This window comes from Lathamus discolor, chromosome 2 (genome assembly GCF_037157495.1).
Source record: "Lathamus discolor isolate bLatDis1 chromosome 2, bLatDis1.hap1, whole genome shotgun sequence".
Taxonomy (NCBI): domain Eukaryota; kingdom Metazoa; phylum Chordata; class Aves; order Psittaciformes; family Psittacidae; genus Lathamus; species Lathamus discolor.
The window spans coordinates 65268968-65296832 of record NC_088885.1 but is presented as its reverse complement, the minus strand read 5'-3'; the positions used below and the strand labels follow the sequence as shown (position 1 = coordinate 65296832).

At 42.0% G+C, this 27865-nt stretch overlaps 1 long non-coding RNA gene across 4 annotated transcripts in view; it reads left to right on the top strand.

The window, feature by feature from the left end:
- Positions 1 to 27865, top strand: part of LOC136008257 (uncharacterized) — a 104929-nt gene that overhangs the window by 73953 nt on the left and 3111 nt on the right. Inside the window, exons 1-6 of one of the 4 annotated variants that reach the window (XR_010610024.1) lie at positions 16776 to 16920; positions 18135 to 18244; positions 19632 to 19776; positions 20320 to 20386; positions 25917 to 26085; positions 26802 to 26902. This is a non-coding gene — a long non-coding RNA (uncharacterized LOC136008257). Of the gene's footprint in view, positions 1 to 16775; positions 16921 to 18134; positions 18245 to 19631; positions 19777 to 20319; positions 20387 to 25916; positions 26086 to 26801; positions 26903 to 27865 lie in introns of those variants that run through there. The other 3 variants (XR_010610022.1, XR_010610023.1, XR_010610025.1) reach the window with 3 other exon arrangements.

Below are 27865 nucleotides of genomic sequence, written 5' to 3'. Positions count from 1 at the left end.
ATGACACCTCTGGGAAGCACTTCTTGGTTATGTATGAACTGCCAGGAAAATGTACTCATGAGATTACATCCGGGGGATTTGCACCCTTAATCTATTTAAATTACAGAAGAATGCTGAGACTTTAAGGGATCTTATTGTATCTCAGCCTATGAATTTCTCATATTCCCACTGCTACTAATAATCACATATGCAGAGAATAGTTTTATTATAGCTACGGTCTGATCCTAAGTTCATATCTGGGCTTCATCATTCATTTGCAAAACATCAGCCTGAGGCATCCTCTCTGCTTTCCTGTAAGATGCCTGAAATGACTCCCTTTCTCCCATTCAAGAGCGAAAACAAGCAAAAAGGAGGAAAAGATACAAGAGGAGATGTTTGGTTTCTCTCCATTACCCTGTGAGACACATTTGTATTTAGAATTCTGGTTCTCTCCCCTTTTTCTCAGAAGGGGAGCTACCAGGAAAGGAAAGGAGAGACACTTGTTCAGTCTGGTCTGTGTCCTATGGAAATGTGTGAATGCATTAACTCTTCCAAACTGTAAGCAAAGAAGAAAGCCAGGTGCTTTTATTTCTAGCCAGTCAGCCTGGCCACAGTTCAGTTCCAACAGAAATACATCTTCTGCCTTGTCATAAAGCAAATTAATTGTGATACACTGATATGCTGAAAGTATTAGAGAGAGCTCAAAACAGCCCTTATGGAAAAGGACTATCTATTCCAAGATGGCAATTTCTTTGTCATTGTGGCAGACATCAAGTAGCTGCTTCCTTTAACTAGACCAACACCAGAGACACCATGGCTTGACCTATTAGGACCATGCTGGCTTAGCAAAACTAGGAACGACCTAGCTAGCTATGGTGTGCCCTTACCTCTGTGGTTTTTAGCATGTGACTTGTTAGACTTTAATTTGGTTTTGTCCACCAGGTTTTCTCTTACAGCAATCGGGAGATCAAAGTTCCTGTCACAAGAGTTTGTTTCTTGAAGCTCTTTCCGGAGTCAGTGAGAATTGAAGGTAGATTTGTGTCTCCAAAACCCACTCATAAAGAAGTTGCTATTTAGCATCTAGTTCTGCCACCTTGACCCTTATGTTATCTTCTTCTGTCTTTGCTAAGCCCTTTCATTAATTTCTGATAGTCTAGTGTCTAATATACACTCAGTGCAAGTAATAATGGCAGAACTAAATTTAAAGAAGAGGATTGAAAGTCATGAGAGAGACAGGGAGAGAAAAACAGAGAAGAAATACAGTTTTGATGTTATGTGTGGTGCAGTCTTTCTATTGCGGTAATGAAAACTTGAGCGTCTCACTACTGGGTTTAGACAAGACCACAGAGACCAGTGATAACTCTTTAGCGAGGGTGAACTGAGAGCAGAGTGCCCCTTTCCCACTTAATCTTTATTTTCTGTATGGAATATTTTAAACACAGAAGTCAAAGAGAACAGGTTTCGCTAGTATAATCTGCTTCACTACCCAGGTTGGGGTAACCCAGCCACTTCAGGCTGGACCTGTGAGGGGCTGAATGCTGAGCTGTTTGTCTCCTGCTTTCCCAACCTCCCTGACCTGCGGAAGGCTTCTTGTCTGTTATCTGTCAGGATCCTTGCTGAAAGCTGTTTCTCCTTCTGCTGCTGAAGCATCCTCATGCAGAGGGATTGTCAGGACATGTCCTGAGGTGAGTGAGATATTGTTGTGGAGGGCTTTGGATTTCAACTTCATTCCTTGTTCTGAATGCAACTTATTTTCTGCAGAAGATTTTGGAAAGTAGATCAGGCTATCCTTCAAAAAGAGCTATTACAACGCTGAAAGAGTTCCAGCAAGGAAGATAGTAACATCACTCAGTGAAAAGGGATCCTTACCAGACTCTCAATTACAACCTGCAACTTTGCTAAAAGCAACAGAGCAGTATAGGAATAAGAAATGAACAGTTCTCTCCATTTAACTTCTGAGGCTGGCAGGAGCTGAGGCAAAGATTTACAGTTGTTGATATAAAGTGTCAAGGGTTTGGATTAGACCTCTTGCTTTTTTTCTATTTGGATGCTCAGGGAGCTGGTCATGACTTTCCTATGCTCAGTGGTACTTCACCCCAAAAAGACTGAAGATCCAGACAGTGTCAGAGCAGCCGTGAGCTGCATGGAGCCAGGCAGATATTCTGCCCCTTTATCTTGACCTTTATACATTTGGGGACTTTCCTCTTTGAAGAGGAATATCTTGCTTTTCCACTTGCTATATGCTGATAAAGCTATGAATTGACTCCTTTGCTCTGAATTTTCAACAGTTCTGTTCTTTTAAAGATCATCTTTCTTCTTTCCCTTCTGCTCCCACTTTCCCAGAGTCCCCTGGCCATGATGAAATAGCACTGGGCACGACCCAGAAAGAAAGGTGCAGTATTGAAGTGTGTGTGCGCTTTGTGGCTTTCTTGTGCTTTCATTTGACATTGAACTATCCATGCAAGAAGAGAATTAAAATGATATGAGCATTTTTTATTTTGCTTTTTTTTTTCTCCTCAAAGTTTCCCTTTCTGCACTCCATATAACAACTTTGGGTTTTGGTGTGGGTTTTTTTTTTGCTGGAATTATCTCCCTCAGTACAAAGCTTGTGGGCCATATAGGACTGTGCATTGCAGAACTGCCCATGCGTTGAAAATCATTCTAGCACACACTTGGGGGCAGTTGTGTTTTTCTGCAATTCAGTCAAGCAGCTCCCTAAGCTAGGAATCTTTATCTTTGATTCTAATGGCTAACATGATGGCTAACGTGACAATTTGGGTGGTGGTTACCTCTTGTGTCCTTATGTGAATGCTAGATAGTTACCACATGTGTGTACCTGCAAGAGAGATCGCCTGTTTTTTCCCACCTCAGTGTTCATGTACAGCTGTCAGAGACAGCGAGACAAATTCATTGTAAAAAAAATGTGTAAGCAGTTTGAATGTGGTGAAAGTGCATGTGGTTTTCTATAAGCTGAAAACAGTATCAGTCCATGATTCAGAACCAAAGACTGAATCCTAATTCAAAGCATGTATGTTTGCTAATACCTGAAAGCCATCAAAGGAAAAAAAAAAAGAGGAACAAAAGAAAGTCTGAAGAGGCAAAGAGAGCAAAAAATCAGCAAAAGCGAGATCACCTGTGTATGGCTCATCACTGTACTGCGCAAACTACACTCCTATCACTGCCCTGCTTGCTGGGCAGGGGCAACGCTTGGAGCTCCTGTCTGGCAGGGTGCCCCTGTCTGTCCCCTCTTCCTGGGTATGGTGGTGATCTATCCTCAGCAGCAGTGGTGGTAATGGCAGGAAACTTTGTAGGTAGAGGCTCACTTTAGGCAAGAGCTGATAGAGGCTGCCTGCCTGCAGGCGCATCGGCAGTGCTTTTTGTGGCAAAGAGCTACCCTGGGTGCGGTAGGAAATGTCTTGCAGGCTGTTTCTATGTTAAATCACACCTCATCCTACTTTTCTGAATCCAGTGGAGGGGCAGTGGTTATAAACTAGCAAAAAGCATTGGCCCCTTGTGTCTGTGCCTAGTCTGCTCAAGTTAATTCATTTTTTGGCTCATTACATTTTCTGCCCCATTACTAATTGCCTCTTGGGCTCTGCTCATTGCCAGGGTTTTCTGACCGTCAAAACATTACTAAACAAATGAACTAAATAAAATAAACCTTCTTCAAGAGCCTTCCTCCAGCCCTCCCCTTGTGTTAGTATTCCAACTGCGCCCAACAGGTAGGCGTCTGCACTCATGTTATCTGTATTAATTAGACTGTAATACCCTTGGCACAAGACAAGGACAGGGATGCAAGAGAGTCTCTCCTGCAGCTCCCTGATAATTTATACCAACCAAAAGCCTGCTGCAATGTCTTTTGCTAGTTCCACATGTACCAATAGTGATGCATAAATAAGATTAATTTTTATTAGGCATTTTCCCTTCCAGGTAATTAGCCCCTTCTCCACAATATCAGAGCTGTATGCAGTGTTTAATGAACATTTTGCAGCAAACTCCTAAGGCGGAAGCACTGCTATCTCCAGACAGACGGCTTGTGTCACCCATGGTCATGGGAGAAGTCTCTTATAGAGTGAAATATGAACTTCAGTTTCTCCAGGTCTAGATTAGTGCTCAAATCCCCAAATCCTCCTGCCCAGCAACTGCCTCTAGTAGTTGTTTACTGCTCTCTGACTTTGTACACTTGTATCTTAGGCTGAATGTACCTAAATTCTTCAGGTATAAAACCTACGAGTTGAAGTAATTTGCCCTGTTGTATTTGGTTTCTTATCTTTGCAACATCAGCATTTATTAAAATCAGAGCGAACAGGAGGGTAAACATGTCTGACTCAAGGGATAAGCTTGCCATGTTTTTCATTATGGCTGATTGTTAATATAATCAGTTCAGTAACAAAAGTACTACAGTGAACTGCTTAACCTTGAGCCTTACTTGACCAGGCTGTGAAGGATCTTCATCTAATCTTCATGTTACAGTAACAGCGGGGCAGGTTTTATTATGCAGCCACTAGTAATATGATAATAAAAGAAGCACCAAAAGCGGGTTTGTTCATTACTGCTGGAATCCATGTTATCTGGCAGAGGCTCCATCCTTATCCTTACACAAATAAGCATTTTCTCTTAGCAAGGTAGTTTAGCACCAGGGATTGTCCTCTTCTGCTCACCTCTTCCCTCCTCAGTGGTTTCTGTCTCCTGCTGCCTTTGCAGAGCCATAGCCTTCTTCCTCATCAGCAAGAGTAGCTGGTTGCTTTTGGCACATGTTTGGTCTCAGCTGGCCATTGCTTGTCTCATGCCTGTTGCGGGGTGAAGGTGAAGATGAAGAGTAGCGCACCTATGCCCTGCACTGCACTTTCTGAAGCACCTGCTCTTCCTCATCCAGAGCAGGAGAGAGGCACAGCACTGGAGCCCTGTGGTCGCAAGAGCAGAGGACAGTCTTCAGGGTGCACCAGACCCCTGAGGCTATGCACGGGAGGCCCAAGCTTTACCCTTTGATGCAGAGAGTAGGTTTGTTCAGAGCAGGGCTTTTAGTCCCTGCGGTACTATTAACATCATGTTTTGAGGCACTTTGGGAAATCACACCATTGCCAAGGTCTTCGCTTTTCCACATTCTTTTGGTTAATAGAAATATTTAGCCGAAGCATGAAGGCATTGTAGTTCTGACAGGAAAACACACCGAAAAAGGTCCGATCTTTGCTTTCTTTTTTTTTCTTTGGGCCTGATTGTCTCTGCTTGTTTATGGCTGCCACTAATTTGCTCGTTTGCTTGCTGGAAAATAGCTAATTAAAACCCACTTCAGCTAACAAGCTGACTGGGACCATGCAAATGTCACTCTCTGCTGTCTGCTATTTTCGTTTATACTTTACATTATTAGTGTTGTTTTTCCTCCCTCCATAGTAATAAATGCAAGGATAGATTTAGTACCCTCTTCACAGGTGTGTGCTTGTTCATCAGCACATCATCCCGAGAAAAGTGCTGCTGTTTTACTGCACTTCAGTACTTTGAGTGTTATTACCCCTGACAGTTAATGGTTTCAGACTACACTGCTTGTTAGCACTAGGTTCTGAACAGCTTCATCTATCTTTTTGTTTTTACACTGACTGGTCACATTAAGTATATGTGTCTGAGCTATTAGTCCCGTCTGTTCATTGCATGCATTTCATTTGGTGCGTTTTTTCACTAAAATTAGTATGTATTGTCATCCATATACTTCAACACATCGACTTTTGTTATAATTATGCTGTCATCATTTTGCTTCCACACACTTGCTAATTTATTGTAGCTAAATTAGACCTAATATTAGCAATTTTGCAGCTGTTCTCATAGACCACGCTCAGCCATATATTTGTACATTGTTTGGTAATTGGATTTGAGGGCTCAGGAACGGACGATGGCACTCTTTAGAAACAAGGGAAAGATTTGAGGAAATGGGGAAAAGATAAAAATACAAGCCTCAGAAGAGGCTTCGGGGGTGAATTTCCAGAGCCAGCTTTAAAGGTTTTCACACGGCCAAACAAATCAGAGAGTTAGTGTACCACATCACAAACTTTCCAATAGGCATGTCGCATTCAGGCAGAGGATTAGTCATTCCCCCTGAATATGCCTTTTATTTTAACTAAGACTGGACCATGAAAATCCCTGGGGACCTATGGAGTGTCTTGGGAAACGGTTCTTACTGCAGCACATTAGAAATCTCCAGGAAAGGATCTTGACATCAGGGGAGGCTGCTCTGAGATGATTCCTTCGGATTGAGCTGTGGGGAAAGAAGGAGGGAAAATGGTTTTGTTTCAGTGTGAGCTCTCCATCCCTATATATTGATACCCACCTCTTGTTGCTTATCCAACCCCACTTCAGTTGATGTCAGTACAAGCAGAGAATGAAAGGGATGACTCTAAGAGAGTGAACAAGGAATGCAGAACAGAGCTGCACAGCTCTTATGTATCCTTTTTGGGCACAAGTTATTTTATTGTCAAGGGGGTACGACTGGCAAAAGAAATTCTGAGAGCCTGCCATTGAATCCTATATGGCCTTTTTGTAAATAATTTTCTGACATGATAGAAGACTAAACAGTGAGAAAGCCTGTTCAGACTGATGCCACAGAGTCAGTTTAATTCCCAATCCAGCAGGAGAAATAGAAGAAACTTAATCACTAAAGAGCATACCCTTAACTGAAATGGAACTAAATTTTCTGTGCTCACGATACATCCACCTGCTTAATAGGAATATTATCACAAGATGCAGTGCTGCTGGCAGATGCACATGCAAGTTTAAAAATAAGACAGTGAAATTAACCAAAAAAAAAAAAAAAAAAAAAAAAAAAGAAAAGAAGGGTATTTGCTCAGCTCTCATTTATAACACAGAGTTCTTTCCAACTCACTACAAGCTGTTGCAGCAGGCTGCATTCTGCTCTGTTTCTCCCTCGGCCAAAGCTTAATTTCTGTTTGGAAAAGAATAAAGCAAAGTGACCTGCCAAAATTAAGACAGCATAGGGAAAGTCATCTAAGAATTCAGGCCCTACGAGTATGTTGTACATGAGAGGAAAGTGGAGGCTAAAATCCAGGCCATTTAACACATTTTTAAATGATGGCAACTCCCACAAAATAGTTAAAATAACAAATCCAATTTAAAATAGCTCATCCCCCCTCACTTAACAATAATTAATAACCAAATGATTGCCAGATGATATTCTTTTGTCCTGACAAAGCCTTCATTATCCTTCCTTTTTTCACAAATACAGGGAAAACAGATACATAGGTCTTGCAGTAGCCTGAACAGTTACTGGGTGCAGTGATGTCAGAAGTCAGTCTCTTGGCAGTTGTTTCCAGTGGATGCTGTGAACATGATCAGCATATCCTGCAGGGAACAGGGAAGTATGTGCTTTGTTCATTTACTCTGCTTTGGGTTTTGAGGGGTTCATTTGTTTTTATTTCACGGCAGACTTTCTCCTGGCCAGTTTTCTCTTAGACTCCTTGATGCTGAGACCCAGCTAGGTCAATCTCTTCTTAGTGGCCGTTGTCAGCACACCTTGCCCTCTTGCACAGCCCTAGTTTTAATGTAATTTCTTACCCTCTTGTCTTTTCACTCTGCATGAGCTTGTCTCTCAAAAGAGGTAGGCAATGATTTTTTAGATCTTCCCCCTGCCCCCCCCAGTAGTTCCCATATTGCTGAGCAGTGTAGAAGTACACGTGCAAAGAGCGCTTGCAGCAGAGGATGGATATAATACGTTATAATTTACATTTCAAGGTGAGCATAAAAAGAGGAGGTCTGGCAACATTGTCTAGCTTGCACATGCTCTTTGAGCTCTTGTTTGTACTGCTGTAGCGTAACATCTTTTCTATCAAGCTGCTAAAGACCTACTAAAAGGGTACAAAGTGAAGTCATTAGCGGAAACTTGTTTAAGGTCTTCACACACATATGTGCTCTTCAGGTAGCTGGCTGGGCAGTGCTGTGAGGATCTCACTTGGAAGCTGGAGCAATAAATGTCATGTCAGGGGCCAACTGTCTGTAATCACAGTTAGCAGGTTGAACAGACTTGTGAAAATATTTTCTTTATGTGAAGGGAGACGCTGCACACTTTGCCACAGCAGAAGTTGCTAAACCTAATGTAATATGACAAGTCCTTTGGCAGCAAAAGCCACATTCAATAGACACACTGCCTGTGAAATGGCAAAGAAACAAAAGCAGTTTTTCCGCACAAATGTCATCTCCTCTCTCTTTTGCAGTATCTCTCACCTTGTCCTACTCTCACACCCTCTGCTTTAGAGGTGACATTGGCCACACAGCCTGGTCTCCTTCTACATCACCCCATCCATCTTCTCCTTCAGGAGCCCTGGGACATGGCCTTTCCCCTATCCACAGCGCTGCTAGTGATGCCCATGTTAATATGCCATCCTTGTGCTTAGAAACCCAACTGGTGAGGGGTGCCTTGCTCTGCTGGGATGAAACATTGGGATGGAGGGGGACCTGGCACACACCAGCAGCTTCCCAGGGCTGCAGCAACAGGGAACCCCTGTCACCCCACAAAAGGCCATGGGCAGACTGCATGTCCCATGTGCATGGCACATGGAAGACGTAGCATGTCTGTGGCAGCCTCATATTATGAGCAGCATCTGCAGCAATTTGCGCAGCTGGTGGTGAGATTCAAAAAACTCCAGGAGACTGCTGTGAGAAGCAGGAGTCTGTCCTCTCGCTTTGCCAGTGGCACCAATGGATGACCAGGTGGAGCCAGGCTCTGCATCCCGCCACCATCTCACCAGCTATGTAACAGCGTAGGCTCTCCTGCTGCACGGGTGGCTCCAGCTTGTCATCTTGGGAGACCTAAATAGAAAGTGAGTCACACTGGAGTCTCCCCTGGCCACTGTTCAATCGCCAAGGCAGCATCCTCTTCTGCCTTACACAGCACCAAACACTAACGCTGCTTTGCAGGCATAATGAGATTTCCCTACCAACTGCCCTTCAAGAAGGCATCCTTAAGTCAAAAGCAAAAAGGTGAACCAATGTTGTTTGTTTCATGCAAACAAGAGCAGTGTGAGTACGTAACCTCTCTGAAGCTTTTCAGTCTCACCCTCCACTGCTCTATCTGGTGGAAGAAGGTGATGGAGTACAGCCTGAGTCAGACCTTTCTTCTTGCAGCTGTATGATGGTGTTTTGCACTTGCTTTGTACAGATGTAGATGATTACATGAAGTGTGAGGCAGTGGAGAATCAGGCTCCTGAGGGCTTCTTATGAGATGGCAAGTAATTAATGACAGTGTGCAACATAAGTTCAATAGCAGTAACAGTGAAATAAAGGGGTTCACTTGCGAAACAGTTATTCTGTCACTGAACTAACAAACCACCAGTACAGAAAGGAGATTCCCACAGAAAAGTTTTCCTGCAGTTGGTTTCTGCAATGGCTTTGCACAGAATCCAAACTCAATCTTTTGAGCCAGAACGTCATCTGTATCAAGACATGTTCAATGAAGGAATAAAAAGAGCCTACCAAAATATGGGATTTTGGGATTTCCCCTTACTAAGAATTATTGTCGAGCTTCATGACAACTGGCAGCAACACTCGAGGGCCTACAGGGAAGTACAGTGCTGATCCACTTACCATTCAGTTTTACCTACCTCTGCAGGACTTTTGTTCCCCTTGGCAAGATGCTTTTTCAGCTCAAAGGGGACAGACAAAAAGGGCTCACAGTAATTTTCTGACCTCTGATTTTTTTCCATTAAATGCCCAAGGACGAGATCTTAAAGAAAAGCAACAAAGAAATAAGAGTAAGTGAAGCATTTTAAAGCTGCTGCTCCCTTTCACAGTTCTTTTCATCAATTTGGCTTCTTAGAAAGACAATGCCACTAGGAGAATGGGAACAAAGCATGTGTGAGGGCGTATGAAAGGAAGGAGGTCAAGAAATACGCTGCAGCAGTGTGTCAGGCTCACATTTCTTATTCTTGACTCATTCCCCAACAAGTCACTCCATATGAAAGGATGCAATGGCAGTGATTGGAAAAGCTAGCGTAGCATCTCTTGAGCTGCAGATAATTTCCAAGTTGCACTGAGTGTGACAGATAGATGAGCTGATTTAGTAGCGAGGGTGTATCTGCTCAATTTCTTTAAAGCCGTAGCAGGGAATAAGTTAGAAAAGACTCCAGGCACAAGCATTATAGAGGAGAAAAGTAACAGATTGGTATATAGTGTTTGTTTGAGTTAAGAGAATGATTTAAGCCTACAAAGAAATAAAATTGTAAGCAAAGTACATTTTCCTTCAAGTTTTATCTGACATCAGCCTTTGTGTCTGTTTTCAGATCAGGGTGCAGGTATTTCTGGCTTCCACTTTTCTCTCCAAGTATTCATCAAACCTCCAGGTTCATTTTAGGCAAGATCACAGCATATCGGTCCCTCACTGCCTTGCACTTACACCATCATCTCTAGTTCATTTGAAGGCCAGAGGTCTAGAGAGTTTGACACTAGCACAGGGCAAGGTGGAAATCCAGGGCTGCCAGCAGTGCCACTGGAGCCCCAGTACAGCAGTGCAAGCAGAAGCTAGGGAGTGCAAGAAGAAATATGTTTGAGCTGATTCGTATTTAAATCACATCACCTTGCTTCACAGCATTATTTTCACCATCATGGATTCTTAAGCAGCATTTAAACCTGTTCTCTAAACTGGCAGCTGCTGCATGTTGGAAATGCCATTTTAGAAGTTGCTTTCGATGTACATATATAGATTTAGAGGCTGTGCTGCAGAGAAAGTATTTTTTGCTGACCCCGCTTTGCTTCTTAAAGCTCAGGTGAACCCTGAAAATATGCCATGTGCTGTATTGCCTAATGAAATAGCACTAATGTTGCCATTCTAAGATTTTAGAGAGCTGTGACTGTTGTTTTTACCATAGGAGTGACATTTATTTTGGATATAAATTCAGTACAAAAATGTATAATAGATTGTTTAGTGATATTAGGGCAGTAACTATTTTTCCCCTGAACAAACTACCTAAATAACTGAACCAGTGTAGTTAATTAGAATCGATCTCACATTTTAGCACCAGGAAGTGCATAATGGAAGATAAGATTGATTGTAACACTGGATCACTTCATTTAAAGACTGCTAATAGGCTAAAATGACAGAACCAATCTAAAATTATAATTTCAGAATCAATATAATTTTTATAACGTTGTCAAATCTAAAAAATTAATCTAAATTTATGCTGTGAAACTAGCAAATCCTTCCTAGCTATTATAATGAAATGAGCCAACATTTTATTATATTACTTCTTTAAATAGAAAAAAGACTTCTTTATTGGCATGGCATTGCATCAGACGAGATAACCAGGCTTTCAGTTTGGGAGGTATCTGCTCATTTCTTGCTTAGGGCAAGAGTAGAAATAGATTTTAGCCTTCCCTGCTTCCATCACAGACCCATTCTTCTACATTATTAAAGCACCACAAAAATGTGAGAGCAGGCTTCATTTCGGAAGTAGAGATCAGGACTGGCAGGAGTGTAGCACTTCAGCAGGGATTCCAGATTTGCTAACAAGGCTCTAGTGGAAGCATGTGCCTCTTAGTTTGCCACTGCTGTCCTTGCACTCTCAGAAGAAATGTAGCCTCATCTTCTCCAGAAGAAAGAAAAGGACAGTTGTGGTAGCTCACGGACAAATATTTTCATTCCCTTAGAAATTCATTCTGGGAGCAGGGCCTGACCAAAAACCACATTGCAGATTTTCATAATACCGAGGGCTTTTGTGCATTCCACCCCTGCAGAAGCAAAAAAAAAAAAAAAAAAAAATCTAGCATGGCTTCAGCTCCTGTTGATGTTTCTTTGGATGTCAAGTGTTCCAGTTGTTCTCTCTTTCTTACTCTTGGGTTTTGGGTTTTTTTCAGTAATGCTCTCTGCAGAACTTATAAGGACTTACTTGCTGTAACTTCATAGCCACTTTTATATACTGAGCATTGTGGCATTGAATGGGCAGAAGGGGTCCCCAGGTGCTTCCAGCAGAGCTCACCCAGGGCTGTGGCTCTTGCTTCTTTCCCTTGGCCAACAGCAGCCACAGCTCTCAGGAGCTTTAGCAATCACATGATAAAGCAGCCCTGGCAGCCATAGAGCAGGGCTGTTTGCACTCTTGAGTCCCTCCTGGAACTCCTCATGTCCTTCCTATGGAGAGCTGTAAGTATTACTTGGGAAAATCAGAGGTACCGCTCTCCAGTAACCTGTGAGTAACGAGTCAAACCATGCTCAGGGAAGGTCTTCCCCGTGAATTATCTCTGTGTGCTAAGGAAGCTGATGCTGATGTGGTTGGCAACACCTTTATCTTCAGTTATTTGCACTATGCTGCCTTAGGATGAGGCTGTTCTTTCTAGATGTGATAGCCCTATGCAGCTGCCTTCTGCTCAGGGTAAAGGCCAAGCTAAGGGCGGTGTTTTCTTCTGAAAGCACAAATACTGTTGAACTGCTCCCAGCCCTGGCTGTCTTCACTCAAGACTGCACAGGGGCGAGGGCACTGGTCTCACTGAAATCAGGAGAGCATTGGCATAGATGTCAATCGGACCAGGACTGTGATCTGGGTGATTCCCTGCCTTTAGCAGAGAGGGAATTAAGGTGCATCCAGAGAAGTTGGTTAGAAACCACCATCCCTGCTTCTCCAAAGAAGCTGCAGAAGGCCCTTTCTGCAAAAAGGAACTGAGCCTGGAAAAGTAGGGCAGGGCATCCTTGCAGACAAGGCAATTCCCTTGCTTTTGCACACAAAACCAGAGGCAATGAACAGGCAAATTCCATCCTGAATTCATTTTGCAGTGAAGGGAGGTGAGGCTGAGTGCATCTGAGTGGGACCAGCATGCGGGAGCTGACCCTGGGATGGCAGTAATTATTGCAGGAAAGAGCAAGAGAACACATGTACGGAGACCCCAAAGAGCACTTTGGAGAGCTTTGTGTTTCTTGGAGGTTTAATGTATTATAATCTGATTCGGCACAAGCCAGTCTGGGAATAAACGAGAATGCAGAAAGACTAATGATTTGAAGTGCATGGGGAAGTGGAAAGAAAACAGCGCTTTAAAGTGCGTTTTTTCCCTTTTATGCAAGATCTGACTGGGGCCAGGCAGAGAGAGCAAAAGGCTTCTGTGAGTTAACACAAAAGTAAAGCAGTACTTTAAAGAGGCTTTATTTGCTCCTTAGAGTCTTCTTTTGATTTTTAATATCTCTGAGACTTGTCAGGGAGAAAACAGACAAAGACATTAGATTCTGGGTCTTGAGCAAAGCTCAGGGACGTGAGACTTCCACAAAATGAAAGAAATTACAGCCTGGAAAAGTTAACGACCTTACCCAAAGTGCTGCACAACGTCAAACGGACGTTGTTTTTCTTTGATATCAAACCCGTCAAGATGGTCCATCTGCTGTGGCAGTCTCTTGCATTGCCTGGAGAAGTGCTTTAGGCTGGCCCCAGCATACCCCCACGTTTCCAGTTGAACTGTTTCAGCTGGATTGAGAAGGATAGCAAGCTGGGGAGAAACCTGGCACCAGACCTGCCTTTATTAACCCCAGCAGGAGGGAGCCATCCAGGGAGTAAATACACATAGATTACACTGGCTTTTCGAAACCCACTTTCTTACTGCATGCGTGGGCCCACAGCCTGCATCTAGGTCTCTGTGTCCAAACATTGTTAGGGAAAAAGGATGCTGAGGGATATCCTGGCTCCACTGGGTGGTATGAAGGTTGTGCTTTTGGTTTAGTAGGCTTATAGCTGAAAGTCCTGAAGCCACCTGAGGTCATGATCCAAGAAACCAAGATTAGTTTTCAGTCAGGATCAACTTGATTTGGTTATTTGAGTCTGTTTCAACTACACAAAAGAAATTATTTCAGCTTCATTGAGTATCTGTCACAGTTTCATGCATTTGTGACACGTCCGCCTTCCGCTGGTTTCAACCAGAAGAAAATAATGCTAGCAGTAAAGATGCTATAAAATTTAGAGGCTGAGGTAAATTTTGCCAAAAGCCAATTAGAGATTTGACGAACAGATAGATGATTCAGGCCAACTTGAACTCTTCAAATTGAGCTTCTGGTGGTTTCAAAAGTGTGTAGAGATTGAACTGACTCTAAAACTCCAGCAGACGATGGATGCAGCCAGAGAGATGTGCAGCTAACAGAGACCCTCTGCTGAGAGAGCATCAAGGTCTGCAAGAAGCCCACAGAGCATGATGGCTGCAACTGGGACATGAAAATGGCCATCTCTTTACAGAGTGGGTTCTCAGCTCTGGAGAAAGGTAGCAGTCTTAGCACCAGAAGCTTTTTTTTGAGAGCAGCCAGTGACCACTGGAGATCATTTAAGAGATGCACATAAATTTTCTGAACCATGTGGAGCTTTCCAGTGATAGCTTCATGAAGAATAAGCTGCACTACACCAGCCTAGGGGTTGCAAAAATGTTGGCATATGCCTTGATTTGAGTCAAGCATGGGAAAACTTGGGTTTTCATAATCATGAGTGGAATTCATTTGTGATAAAACATGAAAAATGGCTTGTATTTCTAGGTTAAATGTCACTAGAGCAAGTTGTGAATTTGTCCGTATTTATTGCCCGATTTAGGATAAGGAAGTGACTGCCATGAAAAGAATGTGCAGGGAATACGTTGGGAGTGTTAGCTATTTTTAAGCTGTAGATTTCTGCTGAGTGTGAGTCCTATGGCCATTATTTAATCTGCAGGACTGCCACCATTCTTCCCAGCAAGGACTCCCACACATATCCTGTTTTTCACTTTTCTGCAAGAACATCTGCTTGCTGTTCCTCCATCAGATTTTGAAAATACAAGAGTCACTCACAGTGGGGCTTTCCATCATGACCTAAAATCTAGGATTGCCCATTCCAGGAGAAGACTGAGTAGCTTTGACCACCCAGGGCACTTGGATGTATCTCCTAGAACTTACCTTTCCGAAGGTGGAAACTGAGGCAATGACAATGGTGAAATGATCCTTTGCTAATAATGAAAGTGATAACTTTTGAGACATCATAAAAAATATGCCATTTTTCCAGCAGATCCATCAGAGGGAGAAAACATGAAAGATGATGGTCTACGCCAGCCCACCCACCCCACTAGGACTTCTGCTCATGCTATGATCTTTACTCACAGATGTGTGTGTTAGAAATATCAAGAAGTGAAGCTAAAGTTTAAACCAGTCACTGTTATTCTTTCTCCCCCCCCCCCCCCGAAATGCCCATATTTTCCTTTAAAACATGAGTATATATCCTTGGGAAGGAGAAACAAGGTTTAGCGACAGTTATCAGAAGACAGCAACATTCCTTCTTCTTCTTTGCACCACTCCAGCAACTGTAGCTAGGATGATGATCCAGGTTAGATAGAATCAAATCACAGTCCCAAAGCTGTTGTTATGTATAGCTGATGTAGCCATCATTCCTCTGTTGCACCTGTGGAAGAAGAGGTTTCACTTTCTAGACCACCCACTTCAGAGAAAAAAAGCCCCACACTTCATGCTCACTGCATTTGGCAAGGAGTCCATAAGCATTTGTATGTCCAGCCTGACTGCTAGGCTGAACAATACTGGCAAGGTAAGAGCTGGCCCCAGCCCATGCATCTAAATCAGGGATTCTCAACATCTGCTTTACAGCTACCCCCTGCCTCAAGGAAAGTCACTTCAGGGGGCTGTGAAGCCCTTAAGCAAGCAAGACTGTTCATGGCTAGGAGTTTTCTCTTACAAACTTTTTAATTTGTGGGGAAAAAAAAGTATTTTTAAAACCTCCTGTATGTGTGTATATTTTATTTTCAACATGGATAGAACTTCTCTTCCTAACTAGAAAGAGAGCCTTTTTCACCCCAAATAATAGCTTCAGGCGTTCACTCAAAGCAGTGACGTGAGTCTCACTCTTATATGTTGGAAATACGTGTCTGAAGCACCAAGTGGCTGGTTATTCTCAAGCAGATATTTCCCCTCCTGTTCTGTTCATCCTAGATAACAGTTCTCCCATTCTGAATATTTTGAAATGGTAGGAGAGTCTCTAGTTGTTGCAAATGAAAGCTCTTACAAGGCGTGGGTTGATTTGGCTGTTGAAGAAGGACCTGATCTTTTTTCTGTTTTGTTTGTTGTTTTTTTTTTTTTCAATTAAATTTCCAAATATTTTTTTGGGTGTCTAAATTGTTCCCCCACAGCTCTTGCTTTGATAGTCTGAAAGCTGTTTGTAATCTTCGAAGTAGTAACTTGGTTCCTCTGAGGGCTTTCATTAACCATAAGAATGCAACAAGAACAAGTGGCTGAGCATGAAAGCTAGGTGTATTTAATTTAGAAGTGAGGCATGTATTTTTTAGCAGTGCCAGTGACTGGCAGAGACCTTCACTGGTAGAGATGACTTTCCTAAACCCTAACATTGTCTGTCCCAGGCTAAGTATCTCGAAGGAAGATATACTTTATTCAATCTGATATGGGCACAATAGTGCAAAACCTCTCTGCTCTGTAACACCCAGAAGATGGGATCAAAGATGCCTGCATCCGTCAGCTTAGCTTTTGTGGAGGCAGGGTTCTCCACTCATACATGGCAGGAAAAGGCATGGATGCATTGCTGATGCCCTGCACTGCTGATCTGTGAATGCAGGGTGTACCTGAGGCTGTGGGGACAAGTCTGCACTGCTTCATGCCCATCAGCTGGGCTGTGCGCTTGCGTGCACACTGGGTAACAGCACAGCAGCTGTGCACCGCAGGACGAGATGATCGAACACTCACCTTAAAATCGATGCAATGATACAAAAACATGGTCTGTGCTGCACAGGTAGATGTCGAGCTAATTTTTTCTTCTCTGTGCCTCCTCCTCTGTATGCTCCCACAGAGAGCTTCTTATCTGGATCATAAGGAAATGCAAGCAGGACATAAAGGAAGAAGGAAACTTCCGGGGTTAGTAAGGCAATAGCTTTGCTCTCTCATCCCATTCATAAATGTGCCAAGGAAAGAGTTAACCACTTCTGAAAATACTGCCAGAGGTAGGTACTTGTGGATGTTTAAGAAGGCAGGGGGTAATTAGGGCAGTTGTTTTTTAATTACCACTTAAGTCAGTCCTTGGAAGGCCCTCCAGCCATATCCAGGTTAATGGTCACCACTGTATGCTGAATCAGCAAACCCCTTGCGCTTGCCTTCACTGGGGGCTCCCAATCGGCTGAGGCTAGCTGTTTTTGCTGGATCTGCTGAACTTCTCTCTGAAGCCAGGATGATTAAAAGAGAAAAGCAATCTACAGCTTTAATCAAGCTCGCAGGAACACACCTTCCAGATTTTGTGAGACGAGGTATTTGTTACCTCCTGTCCTCTGGCATGATAGCAGTTTAATGAAAGGCTGCATATTTTTCTGTTAGCAGCTCAACCACTTAATTCTTAAGTTCCTTCAGAGCTCTCAGATGTATGCCATCTGGTCATGGTGACTTGTTGCTCTTTAATTTGTGAATTTGTTCCAGCACTTCCAGTTTTGACACCTCAATCTCTGACAGTCTCATCTTCATTACTTGAAAAGAATAGCTTAGAGGGCTGTCTCTCTCTCCTGTGCGCATCTTCTTGTAGCTTCAATTTCATTAATACAATTTTAACATAAAACAGGATTTATAGCTTTGCCCAAATATGCCATCTTTCCTCGTCCTATCCATCCTGCAGTATTTTGTTGTGCTGTATTTTTATTAAACAAAAAGACATCTGAAAGCTATGTGGACCCTGCGTAAACAGGTAACCAGCGTATTTTCTATCTTATAAAAATGCACGACAGTGAGTTCTAAGAAACATCTATCATATGCATCAAAGTGATATTATTAGTCCTCAGAAAACAGGGAATTGGACAGCCTATTTAAACACATTTAGAATGCCTCTTCATGGCCCAATGTTATTTTTTTTATGTATCATAAATAATATCTATTATTTATGCTCTATTTGCATTTCAGGTTTTCAGGGAAGTTGAGTCCCCATTGTAATATGCACTCTACAAGAACATAGTTAGAGGCAATTCCTCTTATGAGGAATTTACAAATAAAGAGGACAAATGGCTAAGAACAGACAATATACAAAGAAGTTGTCAAAGATGAATGTCTTTATAGTTAAATTTTTAATGGATTTTCCGTTTGAATGCAATGTCCTTCACCCCCTCTCCCTGGTGTTTCTCCAGACATCTGTCTCCACCTAGCCTCACCAGGATTTCCTAATATGTTTTATTTCCAGCCTTTCCCTACTGCAGGAAGATGTGACAGCAGATAACTTGGCAGTGTACTACACCAGCCCATGCCAAACTTATTTTCTTCTTCCTGGGAGACTGAAGCAGTACTCCAGAGGTATTTTCACTTGTGGGATTTGAGGCAGCAGGCTTGCCTGGCTTGCTACCTTCTTTCTCACCTACAAAACATGGGTGATGTGATGAGTGCATTGCCCTAGCAGCAGAGGCCACTGCTGGAAAGACCCCTTTGCCCTCGAACCACAGAGGTAGAGAAGGAGGGCTGCTCCATCACACCTCTCTCTACTTTCAAATGGCAGGAAACTTTTCTGCAGTGCCCTTTGCAAACCTCGGAAACAGGTTGGCTGGGAAGAGCAATTGTGGATGGGCACAGAAAGGGCCAAAACTCGAACCTGCTCTTCACTTCGTTATTAAATCTAGCGGATGATAGAAGCACGTTCCCCTCCTGACAAAGTCTGAGGGTCTCTAGTGACATTTATGTCACTGGAAAGGCATATAATATGTACACTGTGGTTTAATTTTATCTTAATGAAACAATATACATATAAAACTATCCATTAAATATAAAACAGTGAAGTAATTTGCAAATTTTCCTACGGCATAATAAATTAAGCATGGAGAGCACTAAGGAATGCAATTTGCAGTCATTTATAATGCAGTGTTTTATGTTAATAATTCAAAATCACATGCTATTTGGAGACACTTCTAATTAATGTATTTATGAAATTGTGAACTGTGACTGTTTTGGTTCCATTTAGCTAAACATTTCAACAGAATGCGCTTGCTGTTGTTTTGTGTTTGCTTAATGGCACCAGCAAGCATCAAATGTACAACTGGGGAGAGTTGGGGGTGGTATCTGTTGCAGCTTTTTTTAATGGGTATGTGTTTTTGTCTGTGTACTGTATACATGCATGTGATTACACCCCTGATCTTACCGAGGTGAAGAGAGTTCTGCAATAATTTGAGGAGGAAATAAGGAAAGGAAAGTTTTATGGATGAATAATTGATTGCAAGAAAAGTTCAGTACCTTCTGAAAGAATTGCTGAAATATTCAGTACTTTTCACATGGCAGATCTGTATACATTGACATTTCTCCTGACTGGTTAATTATGACTAATACAGCTCGTAAAATTGTATTCGTATTTTTATTTTGATATTATCCAGCTTCTTTATAAGACCAAGTATTTGTCATACTGCTTCTTTATCAGAACGTTATGAAGAATGTCACGATTCCCCAGAAAGTTATTCTCCCAAGAGACTTGCAGAGATTTTTGGGTATTTTGAAATTTTAAGAACAAAACTGATGCATATCAGAATTTGTAGTGAATTATTACATGTCAGGGCCCTAATTCTCAAAGTGGCTTGAAATGAATGGGCTTCTAAGCATATGCAGAACCAGATGCTAATACTACTCTGCTGTAGCTCTGCACAGGAAAGTGAAGGGAAAGGTCTTGAAATAATTTTCTATGACAATCTGTTTCACACAGGAAAGCAAATAAAAAAAGGAAAGAAACCTGAAACTTCTCAAACCCATAGTAAAGAGGTCCAAGGCGCTATATGCGTCCGCTTCCACCTTCCAAAACAGTTCTGAGAATTTGACGGGATGCTAAATGAAGATCGTAATGTCTCCTGGTGATCTCGAAGCTCATTTGCAATAATTCCATGTCAAAAGTTTTATTTCACTACTGTGCTGTCTGTGTGGTTTTTGTTCTTTTTCTTTCTTGGTTGCTTGCCTTTTTATTTCTTTATTTTTTTTTCACTGTTTGGGACAGTATGCATATGGGTGGGAAAATATTTTAAAAGTTCTCATGGCCTTTAGCTGTGGTCTTGGAAATTGACCAACGTAATCATTAGACTGAGAATTAAAGCTGGATTTTGACCGCTCTGTGTGACTTGTATTTTAAACAATGTAGGAACTGTTATGATTTAGGAGGCAATATGGACTTACCTCCCCATTATTTGCAATCATCCAAATTGCTCTATCGAGCCTTTTTATTTCCTTGGTATCAAATAACAAGTATTGGCAACACATTATAGCTGAATGATTATCTTAAATAAACTAATTCTTCCTAAAATGAAAAACAAGACCATATCTTCTGCATTTCCTCACTTTTGTCCAGCATGAATGCATTCAGAAAAAAGTGGCATGTATTTATATATTTGTTTTTTTCTTAGTTCCAGACTAATCTGGAATTGCCAGCAACTGGTGAACACAGAGATTCAGATTTGGGTCGTATTTTAGGTGAGTTGCTCTATTTGAATGTCCTTTCTTGATGGATCTTTAACTAGAATTTGTCTTTCAATAAATGAGAAGGATTTGTGAGAGGTTCCATAAATGAGGCTGAAATTTATGGGTGAAAATTTTAACACAAACTATGTTATTTAAGAATATATTTAAAAAAAAACCCAACAACTTTAATGCCTGTCACAGGGACCTAAGGTGTTAGAAATATCTGCGGTGCATCAGTGCAGGATGTAAAGTGGCGCAGAGTACGGGGAAATATACTGTGAGATAGGGGATGTGGAATGGATGTCCTGTGGACTTTGCTAACTAATCAGTTATTACCTGTTTGCCAGCTACCATGGTGGTCTGGATACAATGACCCAGCTTTATTTTGAGCTTTATGCTCCTGGTTTTATGTCTGTAGCTGAGTTAGAGATGTGCCCATCTCTAAAATTAATTTAAAGTAACACAGAAGGAAAGTACCTTTGCTGTTTTGTTTTGAGTGGTGTTTGGAGGGTTTTGGTTTTTTCCAGTTTGAACAGAACATTTTCACTGTATTGTGAGGCATGGTGGCTGCTTACAGCTTCTGTTTCAGTCCTGTAGTATTTGAGCATTCGAAAGATTATGGAAAGCTTGTTTAAAAAATCCTTTGTCCAGTGGTGGGAAAATTGCAAAACTTGGGAATATGTGCATTTTTCTTTTTTCTTTTAATTGTTTTGTCACGATTTATAGGACCAGATCTACAGTTTAGTTTAAAATCTTCAAAGATACCAAAATAATGGTTTTGAAGGGCACCAAAGAAAGGCACGACAACAAAGACTGGCAGATCTCTCTATGAAGGAAGACATGGTATTTTTCTATCTTTTTAGCTAATGTCTATCAAGCTACATCCTGAGGATAAATGTACCTATGTTTCAAACTGTAAATGGATACTGGTTAAAGTAAATACACCATTTCTTTTTCAGATTTAAAACAAAAACTTTACCTATAAAGTCCTTGTCCCCCCTCTCCTCCCTCAGGCTCTAAAAGGACGTGCCTGTCCTTGTTTCCAGTTCTACCCAGAACAGTGATTTGGATAGGCTAGATACTCTGGAGGAAGAATAAACATAGGCACACTCCAGAGATGGAGTATGTGAAAAAGGAGTAAGAAGTATTGCAAATCTCCTTGACTGACACAGAGAACTTGTTGGTGCAGGACAAATCCTGGGAAAGCTGAGGCTTTGGGGCACTGAGCTGGCTGAATATCTCCTGTTGCTGGAGCTCAGGGAAACCCTGCGTAAGGGAAGAGATTTAGGGGGGTTTGGTACATCATTAGCATAAAAGGATAAATTAACCCATCAGTAAAAGGAAATTCAGCACCTGCCGCAGCAGCAGCACGGTAAGAGGTAAAAATTTTGCCACAGAGCTTAATCCAGCTCCCACCAAGTTCCCCGAGAACTGAATTCAGCCTTTTCAAGTCAGAGCAAAGGAAGTTTTCCAAGCTGTTCAGAATGTTTTTATTGCCATGAACAAAGCTACTGGGTAAGGCATAAGCATACAAACAAAAAGACCCCAGATACAGCAATTACCAGCAGCGTACGAAGTTGTCTAGCAGCAGGCAATGACAAAAAAATCCACACATCCTCTGCCGAATCGTTACGCATTTGTCTCAGCAGTGTTTGTGACCCCGTTGCATCTGCTTGCCACATACATTGTGCGAAGGCGCTTGACTAGACCAAATGTTTCAGGAAAACACATTTCAAGTGCCACGTTTCTGATATTCTTGGGCAGAGAAGTTGGGAAATTTGAAATGGAGTTTTATGGGCCAAATTTTCTGCGATGGATCCCCACAGGCCACATTGCAGATGGGGGGACCTGGCCTGCGTTTACTCCTCCCAAGAAGCACAGGGAGAACTTAGCAAGACCTACTTTATGGAGGCCCCACCATTGGAAGGGAAAATCTCAAGTAAAATAACATTTTCTACATACCATTTAGCCACCAGTGCACTTGAGAAAATAATGTCTTTGAGACCATTAAGCAAATTGGAAAATTGGGGAAAATCACTGAATAGATGACTTGCTCTGGATGGTGTCTCTCCACCTCTTTCCTCCTTGCTTGGTTAAACAGAACTTGGAGTCCCTGCTTTTTAAAGCACCTCTCACACCTGTGATTTCATGGTGTTTGAGTTTTACGTAGGCAGGATATGCTGGGAATTAACAGCAGTGCTGCTCAGCTATTCTGCAACCTGAATTTAAAGGGCAGGGGAAAAGGCTTCTTCTGGTGGCAGCACTTCTTAAGCAGCATAGAGGGTTAACAGCCACTAGAGACACAAATGAGATAATGGAATAATCTTGGGCAATTCTAAAGTAGTGGGAGAAAACAGGCTGGACAGAAAAGAAAAGGCAAAAAAATCAACAACAAAACACCAACCAACTTTCCTCTCTCCAGGGCATTTATGCTGCCAAGCAACTTACTTTACATCCATCTGTGATGCGAGTGTGTTGTGAAATGTAGCTTGCTTGCTAAACGTTGTTTTGATGTGTTGTTTGGGACACGGGGAAAGAGAAATGGACTGCATTCAATCTCTATTAAAGCAGAGAGACGTCTTCCACAGGATTTATTTTCAGAAGCTTTGCGCTAACTTCATTTTCTTATTAGCTGAAATTGCTACTGAGACAGTTTTAGCAATGATGCTAAATGTGTTCATGGAAAAGATGTGTCTGCTTGTGTTCAATGAATTGCCTACTGTTGTGTCAGCTTGGAGAGAACAGATCTTTACTATGGGATTTGGGGATCTGGGATTAGGTCCTAGTGATAATTCAGATGGGAAAAATCTTATATGTAACTACAGAGAGGCAGATATACGGGAAGATAGCAAGAAAGCATTACAGGTAGTTAGAATTGCAGAAAAGAAAAGGAATTTATAGCCCTCACAAAAAATTCCAATATTAATATTTGTGATTGTTGAAAATGGAGAACAAAAGACTTGAGATTTTGGGGAATCAAAAGCCCAGAAGGGTTACCTTGGAAATAGGCTTTTGGGGCACTTTTTATATCACCATGAAGCAAGCTGAGAGATAAATGAAACTGACCCAAAACACACTGGGTCACCAGAAAAGTGTTTTCTGATCATGGTACAGAGAAGTTGAAGATGGGGAACATAACACTACCCCTTTTCCCACAAGGACTCAATTAACTCTCATAACACATCTATAGGGCACTGTGCCCATGGCAAATTCCCTGAAGTAGGAGACTGTGGGACATCACAGGAGGCATGGGCTCCTGGGAAGCCATGTGCCACTAAAATGCAATTCCAGTTTAAGCTGGAACTGTTTCAGAATGAATAGGTTAGGCCAGTCCAGCAATTTGAGGAATTCTGATTTGGAAATAGTCCGAGCAACAGAAAGTCTTTAATGATGATAACTGTGACTGGGGGGGGAGGGATGGAAAGTGAAAAATCTGTTAAAAATAACACAATAATCTAAAAAGATTTCAGCATTGTGGAAACTGCATTTTTCATGTGAAATTCACTCTGAGGCAGTGATGATCACTGGAGGTCTCTTCCAATTTAAATATTCTACTTTATCCTAAGTGTTACCAAGCCACCATCTTGAAAACTGATTCTTTAGAGGAGCACTGGTTTGAAAGATTTGAGAAGTATGTGTAGAGAATGTAGGCATCAACTTCCAGAAACCTGGCGGTGCAGCTTTAACTCTTAAGAGATATTCTTTTTTCCCCCACTTGCTCTCCAGTGTGTATTATACATTTCACAGGCTAAGAAAAGATGTATCTTTAGAAGAGTACTTGTTTGAAAGACTAAAGGAGTATGTGTGTAGAGAACCTGGGCATCACACAGATTGCACTATTTAGGCTGAAAAAAGTCCAGAGTTAGATCCTATCTTGTCCTGCAGCCTTATCTCTAGCACCTCCTCCTCAGAGGTGAAGCATAAGCTGTAACTAGCAGAGTGGGGTGAATCATTACTGGTAGATCATACAGGTACACACCACAGATTTCAGGTCAGCCCAGCCCCCTATGAAGCATTACTTCAGATCACCCTCAACTCATCTGAAGAGTCTGGGGTGAGGTTAATTTGGAGGGTGGAGAAGGTTGTCTCAGCTGTAGCCTACTGGAGAAAAACCTGACATGTCTTGTGCTCCCTCTCAGAGTGAGTTAGGAAGACAAGAACTGCACAGGATGCTGAGCTGCCTCTAATATTGACATTGATCAAGCTGTAACACTGACATGTATGGAAAGCTGGACTTGGGTCTGCCCACCTGAATTTCTTTAACCATCCCAGTGCCTTTCAACAGCTCCGCAATAATACTGGTCTCATGCATGTTTCTGTGTAAACAGAGTATGTAGGACCATGGTCCATCTGTGTATCTGTTGGTGTATCCCTTTCTCAACTTTTGCTTATTTCAAGCAAATTTGACATAGCAGTAGTAGTTTCTAGGTATTTCTAGGTATTTGCCAATCTAGGTATTTGTTTGTTATATGTGACATATCAAACATGAAGCTACAGAGAACACAATAGCTGGACATTTGTGATGGTTCATTTGCAAGATTACACCATTGCTGTTCACTCAGTACTACTGTCACTTCCCTACTCCTTAACTGCATTTGAAAGCAGGATGAAGAGCATGAGCAGCTGCTGTCAGGAAAGGAAACTGTAGGAGCTGGAGGGACACACGTGAGGGAGTGCAAAGGCACAGGCTTTCACTGCTGATGACCTTGGCTTCTAGCGCATCTCATGATCAGAGTAGCTGCTTCTAGAGCTGGAAGGCGTTGGGGTGGAATAGGTACATCACATTTAGGGCTCAAGGAAAGGAAAAAACCTGCCCAGCTTACCAAACTCAGTGGAAAATTGGTGAGTTTCTACTCACGATTACAACCTTATGCAGGAAAAGTACTTTCAGGAATTATTTTACTCCTAAAAAAAAAAAAAAGACCTACTGCTCCATAGCTATTAGAGGGACACAGGTTACTATTTGTTTTGTGTCCCCTTCTGCTCTCTGCTGTTTCACACATTCTTGAAAATGTTTTCCTCTGTGTCACTACTGATGGACAAGGGGTAATGGGTTCAAACTTAAACAGGGGAAGTTTAGATTGGATATAAGGAGGAAGTTCTTTCCTGTTAGTGTGGTGAGGCACTGGAATGGGTTGCCCAGGGAGGTTGTGAATGCTCCATCCCTGGCAGTGTTCAAGGCCAAGTTGGATGTAGCCTTGGGTGACATGGCTTAGTGTGAGGTGTCCCTGCCCATGGCAGGCGGGTTGGAACTAGGTGATCTTGAGGTCCTTTCCAACCCTAACCATTCTATGATTCTATGGAGCTTTGCTTTTGTTTTTACTTCTCTGAGGTGCAGTACTTTTTCTCAGGAGTGATATGACTCTTTCACTAACCATGTTATAACGTGACCATGGTAGTGGGGAGGTGGTGAAGAATTGTACCGCAGGAACATCTTCGGGAGTTGCTTGTGTCTGAGCCCAGTATGTGAAATGTCACCTGTTGTCGCACTGGGAAGTCACTTGGAGTCACTGATGCTGAAATGACTATACCTTTGTTCCAGTTAAAAAGCTGAAGCAGGAGAAGCCAAGAACAAGGCATTCTCTTAGATGGACTTCCCTCCTTCTCATCCATACGTCTCTCTAAGGGAAAAAGTGGAAAAAAAAGAAAAAAGAAAGAACAAGAAAAATGTAAAAAAATCAGCCTTTACACAATGACACGTAGCCTGGAAGGTAAGTGAAATGAGAGACTAAACTGTGTTCATTATCCACAGAGTGAAACAAGCCTGGTATCTTTTGGTACTTGCCTTAGTGAAGAAAGGTTAGAGCTCATTCACTCTATCTTCTTGCTCACTGTACTCATTTCAGCTGTCTCCAGCTAAGGCAAGGCATTTGAGTAATACGCATAGAAGCTCTTACCCTGTGAGCAATTATATGTGGGTTTAAAGTATCTGTAAGGCTCTAATGGCCTTGCAAAAACAAAAGTTGCTCAGTATTCTATGTTATAGCAGCTGTTTTATAACAAGAATATTCTATATGTGCACAAGGCATAACCCTGTTTTGACACGCACTCAATTGTTTTCAAGAATTCTCATTCAGCTATATTACATAGGCTTGTTTCAGAATAAAATCTTTGGCCTCTGTCTGACTGTACAAATTTTTGTAAGGGATAGGGTTCTTTTCCCCTACTGTGCTTTTCCTTTGGCTTTAATTTCGTTTGCTTTATTCAGACCTTAGGTCAAAGAATTTTTACATTTAATATATGTATCCTGGTGGGGGCTCTAAGCACACTTTTGAATCTGGGAATGTAGAAGGGCACCTCTATTTGATATGAGGAGATGCACGCCTGCAAAGTTCCTGCCTGAATCATTCAAACCTGCAGGCCTTATGCTTGTGATCACACACATTTGCTAATATGTGCATGTACCTATTGTTGCCTTTGATTTCAGAAGCTGAGGGAATTTAATGTCTGAATATGCTGCTCCGGACTGAACTGGAGGGACCCAGGCTTTGCAAATGCTGCCCTTGATTCACACAAAGTTATCAAATGGTGAAATACAAGTACCCCATTTTTTTCCTCTCTGTTGTAGGTGTCACTGTCACATACTGATATCCCTCCCTTTTCTTGTAAAAGCATCCTACCTGTGCCTTTGAAAGAGCTGCCATGAGTTGTGTCTTTGTAATGCCCAGGGAGCAATAGCTCCTGTTCTTCAACCAAAAGCAAAACAAATTCCCCTTGGTAAATAAGGCTGAACACACAGTCATTATTTCCACCCCTTCTATGTATGTATTATAATGCAAGACGTCACTGTGTGCTAGTGTTTTCCAAGCCCAAATACTGGGATTGCCCAGCTCATCTACCCTCAGCATAGAAAGGCTAGGTTGTAGGCACCTCTCACTGGCTATAACAGCATTACGCCATGTGATGCAAAATGGCTTCTGCCAGCAATACTGCAAACTTGCTTTGTCTCATAGAGAAGCATTTCTGTAAGAGGTTTGATGAATTGTCTTGTCACATGTGGATTAAACTATTGATTTACCAACATCCTTTGTATGTTGACCCAAGAAAACACAGTGGATGCTATTTAGAATATTACAAACCCTCTGCCATATGCATGTTGTCTAACCTACACTTCAACCCTATCACCTTTCAGCAGATTGCTTTAGACAAGAGATCTCATGGGCAGGGAATCTGCAATGCATATAAGCTTACTTGCTCATTTAATACAAGAGAGTCCTAGACACTGACCTTGTCTGTAGCTTCCAGCTTGGCAGGGCTGTAGCACCACAAAGACCTGCAAATCCCTTTTTAACAAGGCTACCTGAACCCAATGGCTCAGGTCCAAAGAGATGAAAACTTGAAGATGTCCAACAGATCAGTTGCCTATACCATTAAGCAGAAAATTGTCTGACGCTGCACATACTGGTGTCTGCTTACATGGTTCAGTACCAGCTCCCAGCATAATAGCATGTCTGTTGTCAGCTCCTAAAGCACTAAATATATTGTTACTTC